At 39.6% G+C, this 14,755-nt stretch overlaps 1 long non-coding RNA gene across 1 annotated transcript; it reads right to left on the reverse strand.

The window, feature by feature from the left end:
• Positions 1–2,012: 2,012 nt before the first annotated feature.
• LOC126057260 (uncharacterized) lies at positions 2,013–9,098 on the reverse strand. Its single transcript, XR_007512458.1, has 3 exons — positions 8,902–9,098; positions 3,931–4,010; positions 2,013–2,293 (listed from the first exon to the last, which is right to left on the reverse strand). It is a non-coding gene; the product is annotated as an uncharacterized LOC126057260 (long non-coding RNA).
• Between the last annotated feature and the right edge of the window lie 5,657 nt (positions 9,099–14,755).

Here is a 14,755-nt window from a genome sequence, read left to right on the forward strand (position 1 = left end):
CAAAAGTTCCTCTTGAGGAATGTTCTCTTCTATTTCTGTTTATTCAATTACAACAGACATGGTTATGACTTTGCTATAAAGCCATTGACTGTAAGCAGTGGGATTCTCTGACCTGAGTCTTGAGCTCTAATGTCAGAAGTCTCTGGAAGGAAGGTTGTGAGATGAGAGTATTTTAGCAACCTTTTGTAGAACAGCTGAAGTAATTATTCCTGTATAACCTCGAAGGTGAGGAGTGGTGGTGAAAGGGGAAGAAGGGGGCGGGCACAATTTTGAGTAGGGAGGTCAAGGCAGGCCTCATTGAAATATACATATTTCATCAGGACCCCTCTGGCTGCAGTATAGAGAGGAGCCTGTATGAGGGCAAGGATAAAACAGGGAGAGCAGTTTGGAGGCTAACGTGGTAACCCAGGCTAGAAACTATAGCGACTGGGGCCAGGTGTTAGCGGTGGAGAGGCTGGAAGGTAGTCTGATTCCAGGTATGTTTTAAAAGTAGAGCCAACAAGACTTCTGACAGAGAGACTGGTGTGGGATGTGAAAAAGCAAACGGAGTCAAGGATGACTCCAAAGTTTTGGGCCTGAGCAAGCAGAGGAGTGGAGCTGTCATCAACTGAGATGGCAATAAATGAAATATCCAGCCCATCCACAAGTGTGTATATTTCCTTGTTTTAAAAACAATCAGCTGGCTAAAACACAGCCCGTGTCATCACATTTTTACACAGGCTTGTTTTTCTTTTGTGCTCACACCATTCTCCCTGCCTACCCACCACCTCTTCTCTCTCTGCCCATTTGAATCTTGCCTGGCACTGAAGTGTTAGTTTCTGTCAGGTCCTCCAGGAAGTCTACCCTGATCCTTTCCCCTGCAAAATGCATTTGCTGTTGTCTTTAATGTGCTTTCTGAAATGATTTATTTCAATCAAGTGATGTTGTTAATAACATCATTGTTGAGTTTGGACCCCCAATCCCTTAAGTTCTCCCATTCTTTAGCTTCTAAGTCTTTTACTCATCCTCTGCTCCTAGAATTCACTCAAAAATTACTACTCCCTTTTTTTTTTTTTTTTTTAGCTCAACTAATAAGGAATGTTTGCCTTGAGAATTGCGCTGAACAAATCTAAAGCACAGATGAGAACTTTAAGGAACAGAATCTATGTTAATGGTGAAATACCACGGGTGGGGTAGTGAGAACAGTGATACAATATGGAGTTTGTAACCAACGTCATTGAACTGTACAGGTAGAAACTGTTGAATGGATATATGTTTTGTGTATATTTTCACACGCACACAGGATGACTACTCCACCCTGAGTTACCACATACTTCGCTCCCGTTGTGTTCCAGGCTGTGCTGTGCCTCAAGCCCTCCCTTACCCACCCTGCCTGTGGTTCTTCTTTGGCCACCACCAGAAACTGCTTAGACTACTTGCCATCACAGAGTCTTCAAACATTTCAAGACAGTTAACAGTAAGAGAATTTAAACCACTCCATCATTTTGATGCTTGGACTCAAGCTTTTTCCTCTGTGCTGGGCTGGCTCCTGCCCCTGGGATTTCATGTGCAGACATTTCAAGGCCTGTTGATAAACTCCTTGATGAGCTGATTCCACAAAAGTGCTTGTATTGACCTAAAACTACACAGCAGCCAACTCCCAGAGAAGAATCCTCACCAGCACTCCTGGATCTGAAATTGCCACCTCACAGTGCCAGAAGATAAAGAACTTCTGGGGGGAAAATATATATATATATATATATATATATATATATATATATATATAATGTGATTTCTACTTTAATAGGGACTGTTTTTGGTTTTTCAATATTTTTGTAATGAAGAGAAAAGCACTGAACTTAAAAAAAATGAGAGGGGGTCAAATTTCCCCTAGACCTCATTGTTACTCTTCTCTTTCCATATGATCCCTCTGGATTTCCATCCAATCAAATGGCTCTGTACCCCAAACTGTATCTCTGGCCCTGACTTCTCTCCTGGACTCCACACTGTTGACTGACTGAATACCTGCATCTCTCCCTGGAAATTTTGTAGGCTCCTTACACTCAAAATATTCAAAACTAAATTAATCTCTTCTTCCCCCTACTTCTCTTCTCACATTTCCTATCTTGATTTCTCACACAACACTCAAATTCGAACTAAAAATTCAGCTCTTTCCGTTCTCTCACTCTAATACTACCACTCTGAATTTTCTCTTAAAAGTCTGTGCCTCCCCTCGCCACTCACGGAAGACTGACAGTTGCTGCTTCCAATGTTCCTTTACTCCGGTTCATCTCCATGTTGCTGCCAGTGATTCCTTTAAAACACAAGTTTGATCTAATTATTTTCCTGCTTTAAAACTTTCAGTGGATCTCTATTGCCTATGCAAAAAAGTTTAAATTCTTAGCACAGCCTAGAAGGCCCTCCACACTCTGATTCTCCTCCCATCTCTTTCCCCCAGTCACCCCAAACTCCAGGAACGAATCAATTGTATTCCCTGAAAATCTCACTAAATTTCCCAACCCTGAGGTTTTATTTTTATGTTGTCGTCTTTCCGCATGCAGTAAGAAAGTCCTATGTATTTCTACACATCTTTCAAGACACAAAGATCACAATTCATTCTTTCAAAGATTTAACAGTAATAACTACCCTCTGCCAAGTAATGCATTGAGCTGCCCTAAAATATGTAACAGGAAGTCCCTGCCCTCCGGGAGCAGCAGAATGGTAAAGCCGGATTTATAAACAGTAAAAACAGTAGACTTTATAATTATGCAAGATGATAAGTGCTATAAAGCTGGGTCCTTCTTACTTAGTGAAACCTTCTCCAGCTTCCTCAGGCCGAGTTGGTGACTTTATCTACGTTCCCCAAGGTAGCCTTGGTTACTTTCTTGTCTATATTCCCCAGACAGAGCTGGTCACTCTCCCAACTATACCTCCCACTCTAGGCAGAGTGGTCACGCTTCCACTTGTGTTCACCTCAGGTAGACTTGATTACTCTTTTTGACCTCACTCATCTTTGTATCCCTAGCACTTGGTACATTTTAGGCACTTGATACATGTTTCAGAAGCAAGTGGCACTCCTTAGAAGTACTGAGCTCAGAGCCTACCTGTATTCCTCCCCTGGACTCAATCTAAATGGCAATGAGCACCAGGAAAGCAGCAGGAGAAATCACCTCCCATGTCCTCATCTAGAACTAAAGATTGCTTCTCTATGAAACTTTCTAAAACATTTTTATCATGTCTTTTTTTCCTACTGAATCTGCAATGGCTTCCTACAACAGGAAGATAGTTGGGATACCAAGTTGCTGACTCCAGTATTTCTTGCCTGAAGGTAGGGAGAGAACAATGTTGCCCAGTATCAGGATCACCACAAAGGGCCCCAATTCATTCCATCAGTTAGATTCATTTAGGTTAATGATGCTCTCTTTTGAAACACAAATGTTCCTGGGGAGAATGCAGCCTATCAATCACTCAAACTTAAACAGTACATTATTTTAATCAAGTGATTCAAAACATGTATTGACCGCTAACTGCTTGATGACTGTGGTTTAAATATACCTATAACAAGGTAATCAGATGGTTTCCCAACTCTGAAGAATGGAATCTTTACTTGAAGCGTGCTTTAAAAAGGGGTAAATTTAGGACAAACTGTAGTTTGAAGGAAGACAGACTTGGTCCGGGAGTGGCTGTAACAGTATATAGAGCCAGGGGTATCAGGAAGACATGGAATGATTAGGATCATGTCCATGAATGATGCCAGGCATGTAAAACTGAAGGATGCTGGGAAGAGAGCTCTTCCTCCCTCCCGCCCTCTGTTTCTCTCTTCCTTTTTGTTTGTGTAGGATTCTGGTTGCATAATCTTCCTGACAAGCCACTTAGAACTGATTTTAGGTTGTTACAACCTGGATAATTTGGTCATATTCAAACCCACTCATACTTTTATCTCATCCTCACCTGGCCTGGGTCCTCACAAGTTATTCCTGCTGTAACTTGTCACCTTGCTCCTGCTTCTGCTTCTGCTTCTTGACTGTTTGCTTAAAAAAAAAAAAAAAAAATTTTTTTTTTAAATTTATTTTTTTACCGGGGGCTAAATCTTACTCCTCTAAAACCTACTCATCCCTCATTCATTTATTCGGTCAACAAACTCACTGAGGACCCCCATTCAAGGGATCATGCTAGGAGGGGGCACAAGCACAAGTAAACACCAAGGTGGTCAGGGCATGAGCCTTGCTGTTAGCATGCCCGGGTGCTTTTCTTCCACTAAGCTTTCATTAGCAGAATACTATCTGAGCAAAAAAGCAAATCATACCACCAGACATGAGGTATGAAAGTGGATCAAAATATTTCAAATCAGGTCTGCTCTGGAAAGTACAGTTAACATATGCATTTTTGTACCATACTGTTTCAACTGTAGAAAACTAAGGAAAGAGGTGTTTGTTTGAGTTTGGACTGGAGTTTTAAGAGGAGACCAGACCTGAGGTGGCAGAGGGACAGTGAGGCTAAGAGTGAGAAATCACAGGGAGAGAGGTGAAACCCAGCGGCCCCAGTGGAACCATAACTGCTTCTCACTAGTGAGTCTAATAAAGACACATGTTCTGGTAAACCCTTGGTGAGTACTGCTTTGTTTTATTTTAAGCAGAGTCTACTAGTAGATTTCAAAATTGAAGTGATATAAATAACTTGGACAAGGTTCAGAGAAGAACCAATGTGAGACTCACCACAACAAATGTGTGGGCACAGGTATCTATTAATAGACAAAAATTGAAATCACTTAGCTTGAGAAAGAACTATGGGTAACATTTTCAATTGCTGAACCTAATAGTGATCTTTAGTGGATAGAAGTTTATGGAAGAGTAATGAACCAGCAAGAAAAAGACGGTTCTGGAGCTACTCCATTTTAGAATCTCTATATTTAAAAAAGAGCAATAAAATTACTCATAATTTCCTTCAAGCAAAGTTGAGAAATGAAGGATTCCTAAATACTATCTGCCAGATGTGGCTTATACAACAGTAGGAAGGAGCCTCTGCACTGAAAGAAGTAAAGGATTTTTAAAATAACTATTTTTTAAAGCTATAGGTAATGTTTTCAATTGCTGTACAATTTCACTTTTAGAAAATTCATATTTCACAGGCCCCAAAATATGCTAAACTGCCTGGTTCTTCTAAGGCTGGTAATATACCTTAGCTTTCCTGCAAAGGCAAAGGGCTCTTAGAAGGAAAAACAGAAACTGCTAGAAGATAGCCTACAGACTTGAGTTCAGATGAAGAGTGAAAGATATGTAATGGATAATCGATACATTTTCTTCTTGCCTACCTCTGTATATAATTTCAGATAAGGCTGGAGATCAGTGTACAAGTGAAGTTGCTCAGATGAGACAAGGTTTTTACACAAAGCAAAAAAGTTCATGAGAGTTGCCTCAAATGGCCATCTATGAATTCCTGAGACTTCTTTTCTTTATTCTCCAATTTTCCCCTTCCAGGTCCTCTTTCTTCCACTCCCAGAATTAGATCTTAATTCATGGAGCAATCAGTGGACAAGTAACTAGTGAACTGAAACTGCAGGGGGCTATAAAATTTCTTTTTCTTCAAATATATTGAAGAGGTTGAAGAAACACTGCCCTGCTTGAAAACAGAGATGTTCACTAGTTTCAATCTTCCGAAAAATATGCCTGAAAATACTTTTAGATTAAAAACTTGATGACTTTTAAGAAATGTGAAAAGGTACCCTCAAAAGTAAACATCTAAAAAAGATTTTTTTTTTCTTAATTAAAAAGGTTCGATGGCACTAGTTTTTTTTTTTTTTTTTAAAGGCTGTAGTGTCTGCTATTTTGCTTTTCTGGGTCCCATAAGTTAGTTTTATGGGAATCATAAATGTCAGTAAATGCTCATATTTTCTTAGGCTCCTGCTCTGCAGATGACCAGATGGGCCAATAGATTATTGATAAATCCTGATGCCGCCTGGCTGCTTTGTACAAGAACAGAAGTTTTAGAGCGTAATGAATTTGGAGGTTATTTTCAGGGCCAGTTGGTCATGTCAAAATACCAAGGTGAGGCTGGTCATACTTTGCCATCTGTCATTACAGGAGACATCCTGAAGGAAATTAAAGAAAAAGGACTTTTTATGTTTTGGAGGATAAGGTCAAAAGCGACCACTATGGCAATTTTAGAGCTGATGAGAATTTTGTTATAGTAAAAGGCATAGGCTTTCAAGATTAAGGCTGGAGTTGAGAGGATCAAGTCATTAACTTAATTCTCTTTATCTAAAGACTAGAATCCAGTTCAACTCTCAGAATAAAAGTTTTCAAAATTTGGGTCCAGGAAAAGGAATTCTTGTATAAAGATTTCTACTTGAAAGAACAGAGGCATGCTTCCTCTAGTTTTGCTCCCATAAACCCTATTTTTTAAACCCTATTTAGAAAACCATTCTAGGGGTAGAAGGTCAGGAGAGGTTAGGAGGAAGCAGGCATCATAGAGGGAATGAGTGTTCACTCCCATCTGCTGTCTTAGTTAGGGTTCTCCAGATAAATTGAATCAGTGAGACATAGATATATATATAGAGAGATTTACTTCAGGGGACTGGCTCATGGCGATTGTGGGGCCTGGCAAGTCAAAAATTCCCAAGTTAGGCAGCAGGCTGGAGACTTCTGCCAGCTTGCATCCCAAGATCTGTAGGTTAAGTGATAGAGAGTCCTGCCAAAATATCTATTTATAGTCTGAAGGCAAGACACACCCTAAGGAAACATCCCTTTCAATTGATTGATTGATTACATTATGGAAAATAATTACATTACATTACAAAACATTAACTAATCTATTATTCGGCCAAAATACTAGGAATCATACTAAGCCAAAGTGACACATAAAATTATTAAGGGAGAAAAAGTCTTGATTTGATCTCTGTGAGGTTAGAAAGAACCCATCCCAGCACCTAAGAGGGTCTGGAGCAAAACCTTGAAGTCCAGCTCCAACCACCTTCTCCAACCTAATAAATACTAAAAAACATATTCAAGGCTTTAGCAGTTTTTCAAAAATGATATGGATATATAGTTTTGCTTTTTTGTTTTTTCACAAAACATAGATTCTTCCTTTCATGTCTCTCCCCTTAAAAAGTATAGACACTCCTCTGGTGACAGTTCTCAACACTGGCTCATTTCTAGACATTTTAATGTGGCGGCAGTCTATGTCTTGTTCCCCAAACATAAGGCAAGACTCGTAAATTTGGTTTAACGTTTAGTAAATACCTTTTGAATTGCATCTGGGAACTTAACAGTGATGCTGTGGAGTCGCACCTGCAGTTTGCACACTGCCTGCTGCAAGCAGAGAGGTACGCAATTTATTTCCACCATTAGCCTTGAGCAAGCATTGATTAAACGCTTGATAAAATATTTTCTTGGAAGACTTGGTTTTGATGTTGCTTTCCTCCTACTTTCTCACCCTCCTTTCCTCTTTCATGAACACCACATAAAAAGTGACAGTTTGTAATTTTTTCCCCTTCTTTTTCAAATATTAGCATCAAAGCTGGACGGGAACTTCATGCCTCTTCTAAATGCAAACGGGAGGCATTCCCCTCTGGGAACATCCCTCATATCATTCCAACCTAGAAAATACCTTATTGAAGAGATGACATCTTATGCAGTTACAAAATCAGGGTCGAAGACGCAAAAGGATATTTCCTTTACATCCTTCCCCTAATACGGTTGCTTCTTTGGGGTGTGGGGAGGGGGGGAGCGCAGGATAAAGAAAGTCGCCAAGTTCCTCTTTCCGTTTCTGTAGTTTTCACTTCCTCTCCCATCAGAAATCCCCAAGTCGTGGTGATGCTTTCTCCTCTCCCTTCCCTTTCATTTCTTCCCTGACACATCTCCTCAGCTTGTTTCCACCTACCTGCTATCTCTAACTTTCTCTGTGTTCACATCTTGAGTCTCATTCCTCCGAGGGGGGGGCAAGCTGTTTCTATGCCAAACACACCTTTCTGCTTTTAACCTTACCCTTCATAGTTGCCATTTCAGTTGGCCATTCCTAGTACCCTTCCACATGGCAGACACTGAGAATGGAAGTCAAGCCTATCCTCTTGCTACTTTCATTTACTAACAACTACTGGACATCTGGGGTGAAAAGGAGATCATCTCCTCTGTGCGCTGGAAACTCTCCGGTACTCTCTGGCTAGTCAAAAGGAGATTTCGTAGGGTAGGCTTTACTTTTCACTGTTTCTTTGGAGCTACCAGTCCCATTTTACCTCAACGGTACCTTTTTGAAAAATAGAAATGAAGTAGAACTTTATTGTGTAACCTCTCTCTTAGGCCTAAAATCTCATCCAAGCCTCTGCTACTTGTCCAAAAAACCACAGCTGACTCTGTTTAAATGACTCTGACTTTCGTTCCTAGAACACTTTCCATGTCTTTTCATTTTAGAATGCTGGCATGGTTAACCTTCATTCATTCATTCCCCACTATTCTAGAATGTGTACAATTGCCTGAACATGTTAAATGGAAGTTTATTTCTGCACTTCATATGAAAAAATGTCCCTGTGTAGTAGTTATGAATCACAGCCCACAAAATACAACTTTATTTTTCTACATCAATTTATTTTCCATTTCCAGCCTCCATCCTACAGGGGATCACAGCCTTTTTAAGCTCTCCCCTCCCCACTTCCCAAGATGGTGTCACAGCTCTGAGATCTTACATAATATCAAGGACTTGTGTGTCTGGTCCTCGATTCATGGAAGCTGCCAATTGCAAAGATGTCAGCTTAGGTCCATCAGTTCCTGGCTACTTCAGTGCCATATTCAGGACATGAAAATCCTTGTCTACCTATAGGCCTCATGGCCCCAACTATCCAGGTACACCTCATACCCATCTCTCTCGGGGTCTTGCCTTCTCCTTAGCAGTGACACCAAGAGGAAGTGCCCAAGTCCCCTCAACTCTTACCAGTTGCCATCATGTTGATTCCCACTCATGGTGACCTCATGTGCGTCCAGAGTAGAAACGTGCCGCATAGGTTTTCAATGGCTGATTTTTTGGAAGCAGATCACCAGGACTTTCTTCTGAGATACCTCTAGGCGGACTCTAACCTCAAACTTTTCAATTAGCAGCCAAGCGTGTGAACTGTTTGCACCACCCAGGGATTTCCCTTAACTCTTACCAAAAAAAACCAAACCCATTGCCATCGAGTCGATTCCGACTCATAGCAAGCCTATAGGATAGAGTAGAACTGCCCCGTAGAGTTTCCAAGGAGTGCCTCGTGGATTGGAACTGCCGACCCTTTGGGTAGCAGCCATAGCACTTAACCACCATGCCGCCTTAACTCTTAAAAAAAAAAAAAAAAAAAAAAATTTTAACTCTTAGAACCCCCAAATTCCCTTCTCTTTTTTTCTTCGTCCCAGCCTGGAGGATTTTCTCTCTAATATCAGGGAAATTTTCCCTTCAGGTTTCTGGACAAGATATTTTGACTGTGCCTACTAACCCTCTCCCCCTTGCCTTTAAATCAGTAACCAAAAACCCAAACCCACTGCCATCGCATCTATTCTGACTCATAGCAACAGCTTATCTATAACTGTGAGTCCTCTCTAGGACTCAGGCCTTTAAAAACTAAGATTTCAACTTTCCAGGACTCACTGAAACAACAAGCACAAGGCCGCACCTGAAAAGTAAGGAAACAAGAATTCCAACCATAAATTTAGGTCACTTTCTCAGCAGCAATTTTTGAACCCAAACAATGAATGTGATTAGTTACAAACGATATTTAGATCTCTAACAGAATAAAGAAAATGCTTCTGTCCCCAAAGTAGTTGTCAAGTCTTTTATAAACTTGTATATTTGGAAAGATAAAGTTGAATTTTTCTAAAATTAGTTCAAGAGTTACTCAAATGGTATTTGCTGGAGGAAATTAACAAGGCATTTATAAGTTTATAAATAACATCCTTCCTACACTCTAGGACCAATGAACAGTCCCACTTCTGTGACTTGCTTGCTAATTTTTATAAATAATAAATTGAAGCAAAAGTAATTACGAACATCTAACAAGGTATAGAAAACCTACTTTTACTCAATATGCATCTAGGAGAATCATCCTGCTTCCATTCTAAATATTGTTCTGAACTCAAAATCATTCAAGGAGACTTAAAAATAATTTTCTTTTAAAGATATTAGTGTTTACATTAAATATTTTAATGTATATTTGTGAGTTTCCGTTCACAAAACGCTTTATACCCATTGTCTTTTTGGATTCTATGAGTAGTAGCTAGTTTTTTAAAGGATTTTTTAATAGTAGCTGCAGCTAACATTTGCCTACAGGTAAGTATTGATTCAAGGGCTTACTTAATGAGGGAATTCTCAGGTAGTTCTCTGGAAATATGTAAACTACGCTTGCCATCTACATATTGTAATAACCATAACACCTCCAGATTTTCGTGAGTGTGTAGGTGGAAATCAGTGATCAGCATTGCTTTCGATGTACGATATGCTGAGAAATAAACTCAAGTGGTTCTGGAAATTTACCAAGATCTGGGTCATAAAATGGATCAACAGAGAAAAGAAGATACATGATATATATGTATATATCTCACAATAAAAATCTCAAATAATAAAAGTATTCTTGTAGTTTTTACAACTTGGCAGGTGCTCAGTAGCTGAAAAATAAAGAAAGAGAGAGGTGAGGCCTTATAGATTTTGACTTTCTATGGGAATTCCCTATCCTTAGAGTCCTCAGGGGAGATACAAGAACATGAGAACAGAAAATTTGAGGGCTGAAGATAATTCCTTTCATGGAAAAAACAAACAAATGTTGGTAAAATGACTATAAGAGTTCTTTTTTTTTTCTCCAAAATTCAAATGGCAGATGTTTATTTAACTGCATTTAAAGGGTGAATTGACACTATCATCTGAGAAGTTACTCAACCCAGAAACTGGGAGTCATCTTTAACATTGTCCTCTTCCTTCCCCCCCTTCCCCCAATCCCTACTGCATCCAACCAATCACCAAGTCTTCTCTATTCAACCAGCAAAGTGTGTTCAAAATCTGTCTACTTCTCTCCTTTCTTGTCCTAATCCAAGGCCTCACCACTTTTTACCTGGATTATTACAATAAACATAAACGGTCTCCCCACTCCCAGTCTTGCTGTCCCTACACACTCCATACCTGTAGCTTCCCAAAATTGGACTCACACCTAGTGAATGCAAAAGATGTACCAACAGGCTGTTGGAAGAAAATCTTAGGACTTCTATTTATCTCATCCTTTAAAATCTATTTTACAATATACATAATATTTTTTCTGTATTTTATAATACACATAACCAAACCCATTGCTGTAAATAAATATATCTATAGTAGGGTCAGGAAACCCTGGTGGCATAGTGGTTAAGAGCTACGGCTGCTAACCAGGTGGTGAGCAGTTCAAAACTGCCAGGCACTCCTTGGAAACTCTATGGGGCAGTTCTACTCTCTCCTATAGGGTTGCTATGAGTCAGAATTGACTCGATGGCAATGGGTTTTTATAATAGGGTCAGAGCACTGGTGGTTCGGTGGTTAAGAACTCAGCTTCTAACCAAAAGGTCAGCAGTTCTAATCTACCAGCTGCTCATTGGAAACCCTATGGGGCAGTTCTACTCTATGAGTTGCAATTGACTCAATGGCAACAGGTGTAACAGGGTCGCTGTGAGTCAGCATTGACTCGACAGCACACAACAACAATAACATATTAGTGTGCACGTTTAAAATGTTTTTTCGATAGAAGTGTATAATTTTAAGTTTGGTGGCCACTACTCTATACAGCAGCCAGAATAACTTTTTTTTACATACAGATGTGATTACGTTAATTTTTTTTGCTTCAGCTGCTCAATGTCTTCCCATTGTCCACAAAGTCTAAAATCCATGACAGTTCCTAGAAGCCCTGAAGGGTCTGTCTACTTTTCTGATCTCCTCTGCAACCTATTATACCCCCAGGCATGGGGCTCTTTCCCACAGACCCTCTTTTCCTTTTGAAGCCAGCTTTTTCCCTGGGAAGTCTCACTCACACTATTCTCTCTGCCTCCATGAAGACTTAAGTCTTGGTTTCAGTGTCATTTCCTTCTTTGACACTCCCCCCATCCATCCCACTCCAATCCAAAATGTCTCTCAATTAAACTCTCTCCTAGTACCCTGCATTTTCCATTATGGTACTTATTACAAGCACAGTTTAAGCAAAATAACTAACATGATCCAATCTGGATTATATGTGTATAGTTTTTTGTTCAACATCTCACACACTAGGCCATAATCTCTGTGAGAACCTGTTCACCACTGTAACCCGCAGCACATAATAAATGCCCAGTAAGTATTTGTTGATGAAAAGTATCAATGTTCAGCCCACATGTCATTCCTAAGAGTTAGAGAGCCTGAAGGACCCTCAGATTACCTTTTGAAATTTCTGGCCTTTCTTATATTTGTCTGCTCTACTTCAGGAGAACATCTTACCTTTAAGACCTAACCTAGATAAACCATCTGTTCCTGTAGGAGGCCCTTCGAGACTCTCCTGGACGGTTACTCTCTTTCTTCTAAACTCCCTGGCATTCTCTGAAAATCTTTATTATAAAAAAGCACTTATTATATGTAACTACTTATTTCTATTTCTGTTTGTGCACCACGACTGATTTTCTTTAAGGCTTGGACCTTGTTATTCATCTTTGTCAATGGTGTGAAAAAGGCATTTCATAAATGACTGGAGATCCATGGTGTTCCAAGAATTTATTTTGCAAAAAAAAAAAAAAAATAGTTTCAGCTTACTTAATTTCCGTAATTCTCAAAAAGCTGTAACCATCCCTTAGAGCAAGGAAAACACTCTGGATGAGGCATCTTATTAAGTCTTATCATGATATAGTAAATGATGCTCCTATCCCACCTTTCTTGAAAGCTGGCTTTGACAAGGGCGTAGAAAGAGAAAATTAATGCTCTGCCTAGTTTTGTTTTTTAACTCTCCCTCTTAGAGAAACTAATTTTAAAAAAGAGGGTGAGTGACATTGAAATTGTCTTTGTCTACATACACAAAGATGTAAGATTTGTCTCTTCTCCTTTTGCTAAAAAAATTTAAATTATTGTTGGTATTTTTAAAAAGAAAAGAAAAAGAAAGAACATACGTGATGTTCTTTGCGGTAGATGAAATGAAAACGAAAGAACCTTAGAAAAATGCTTTCTTAGGACTTAAGATAGAACGGATTTAAAACAGGTAACTAACTGATTTTTTGTTAGGACACCAACCACATACAAATCATTCATATCAAACTTTTTCCTCTTTCTTAGAATGACTTTGTCCCAAACCCAGTTTTGTTGATCCATACGGTATCTACAGGATTCTACAGGGGATTCTTAATCTTAGCCCTTGAGCTGTTTAACTGGCAAGCTTGGATCCTAATAAGGGTCCAGCTTGCTAACATCAATACCAAGAACTGCTGTGGAACAGTTTCCATACATGGGCAGAGAAGCCTCCAAGGAGGGGAGGGGAAGGGAGGACATTTCTTCAGCCCAGCAGTTATATAACCACAAGGGAGCTGCAAAAGTAAAAGGCTTTTTCTGCCTTACTTAAAAATACTAAATTCTAAAAATGTCTAAAAGACACCTGACAAGCACATCAGAGTTGCTGGAGTTAGTAGCGGAGATATAATTAGACCCAATATATCAATTCAACCTGATAAGTATACGTGGCTGCTGTTTTAAATAACTTCAGATACTTGGTGTCCTCAAGGAACAGTGAAGAAATATATGTGCAGTATGCTTCAGTAATGGCAGAATAAATGTCATCTCCTTTTTCATTAACAATGAGTTATACATGTTGGCCTACAGACAGTCCCCAAACAAGTTGCATTCCCATAGTTTATTTCTAAGTCAGTTGTTTGGAACTTGGAACATAGTTTCCCATAGAAGCAATTTTAGATATGGTGGTTTAGATTTCCAGATATGGCTAAAGAAGCCCATTCACCCATAAGTAATTTTACTAGAGACCTTATCCACCATGTAAAACGTCTTTCTATTAAAAAAAGAAAAATGTTTCCCGACTTCTAATTTGAGATTCCAATAACTGATCTTCTCCCAATCTGGAAGGAATGCGGATGCTCTGAGTGTAGAGGCTGGTTGGGAGGTGGTGGTGGTGAAAAGCGGGGCGGGGGGGGGGTGGGGAGGCAGGGAAAACTAGGCTCCCCCAGCAGCAATAGCAAGGGTTCCAAGGTGGAGGCGAGGACTGGTGGATCCAGACCCTGGAGGCCAGGACCCTGTAACAGTGACCTCTGTCACTGTATTTGCATTGAGGAGGATTTATTTTCTCTTGCCAAAACTCCGTAGGTGTTTACAATGATATAACTACCTTCTATTGAGCACATACAAGAAATAAAACTTGAATGCTTCTTAGAAGTGAGGATGGCAGGATGTAAGGTCTTCCTTACATAGCACATGTTTGGTAAAACATAGGGTCAGCAAAATTGAGGGAAACTCTCAACGAAATATATTGACACAATAGCCTCAACGATGATTCAAACATATCAAAGATCATGAAGATGGCATAGGACCAGGCAATGTTTCCTTCTGTCATAAGTAAGGTTGCCACGAGCCAGGACAACTCAATGGCAACTAACAACAAATTGAACACACACTCTGTGCTGGAGCACAGTATTAATTGCTGTGTTTATATTATTTCGCCTAATTTTTCCCAAACAATCTCAACATCTGTAAAGTCATTCATTTTATCTGCATTTAAGAAAGAAAAAAGGAAGGCTTAGAGATGTTAAGAAACTTGGCTAAAGTCAAACAGTTACAGCCA

This window comes from Elephas maximus, chromosome 13 (genome assembly GCF_024166365.1).
Source record: "Elephas maximus indicus isolate mEleMax1 chromosome 13, mEleMax1 primary haplotype, whole genome shotgun sequence".
NCBI lineage: Eukaryota > Metazoa > Chordata > Mammalia > Proboscidea > Elephantidae > Elephas > Elephas maximus.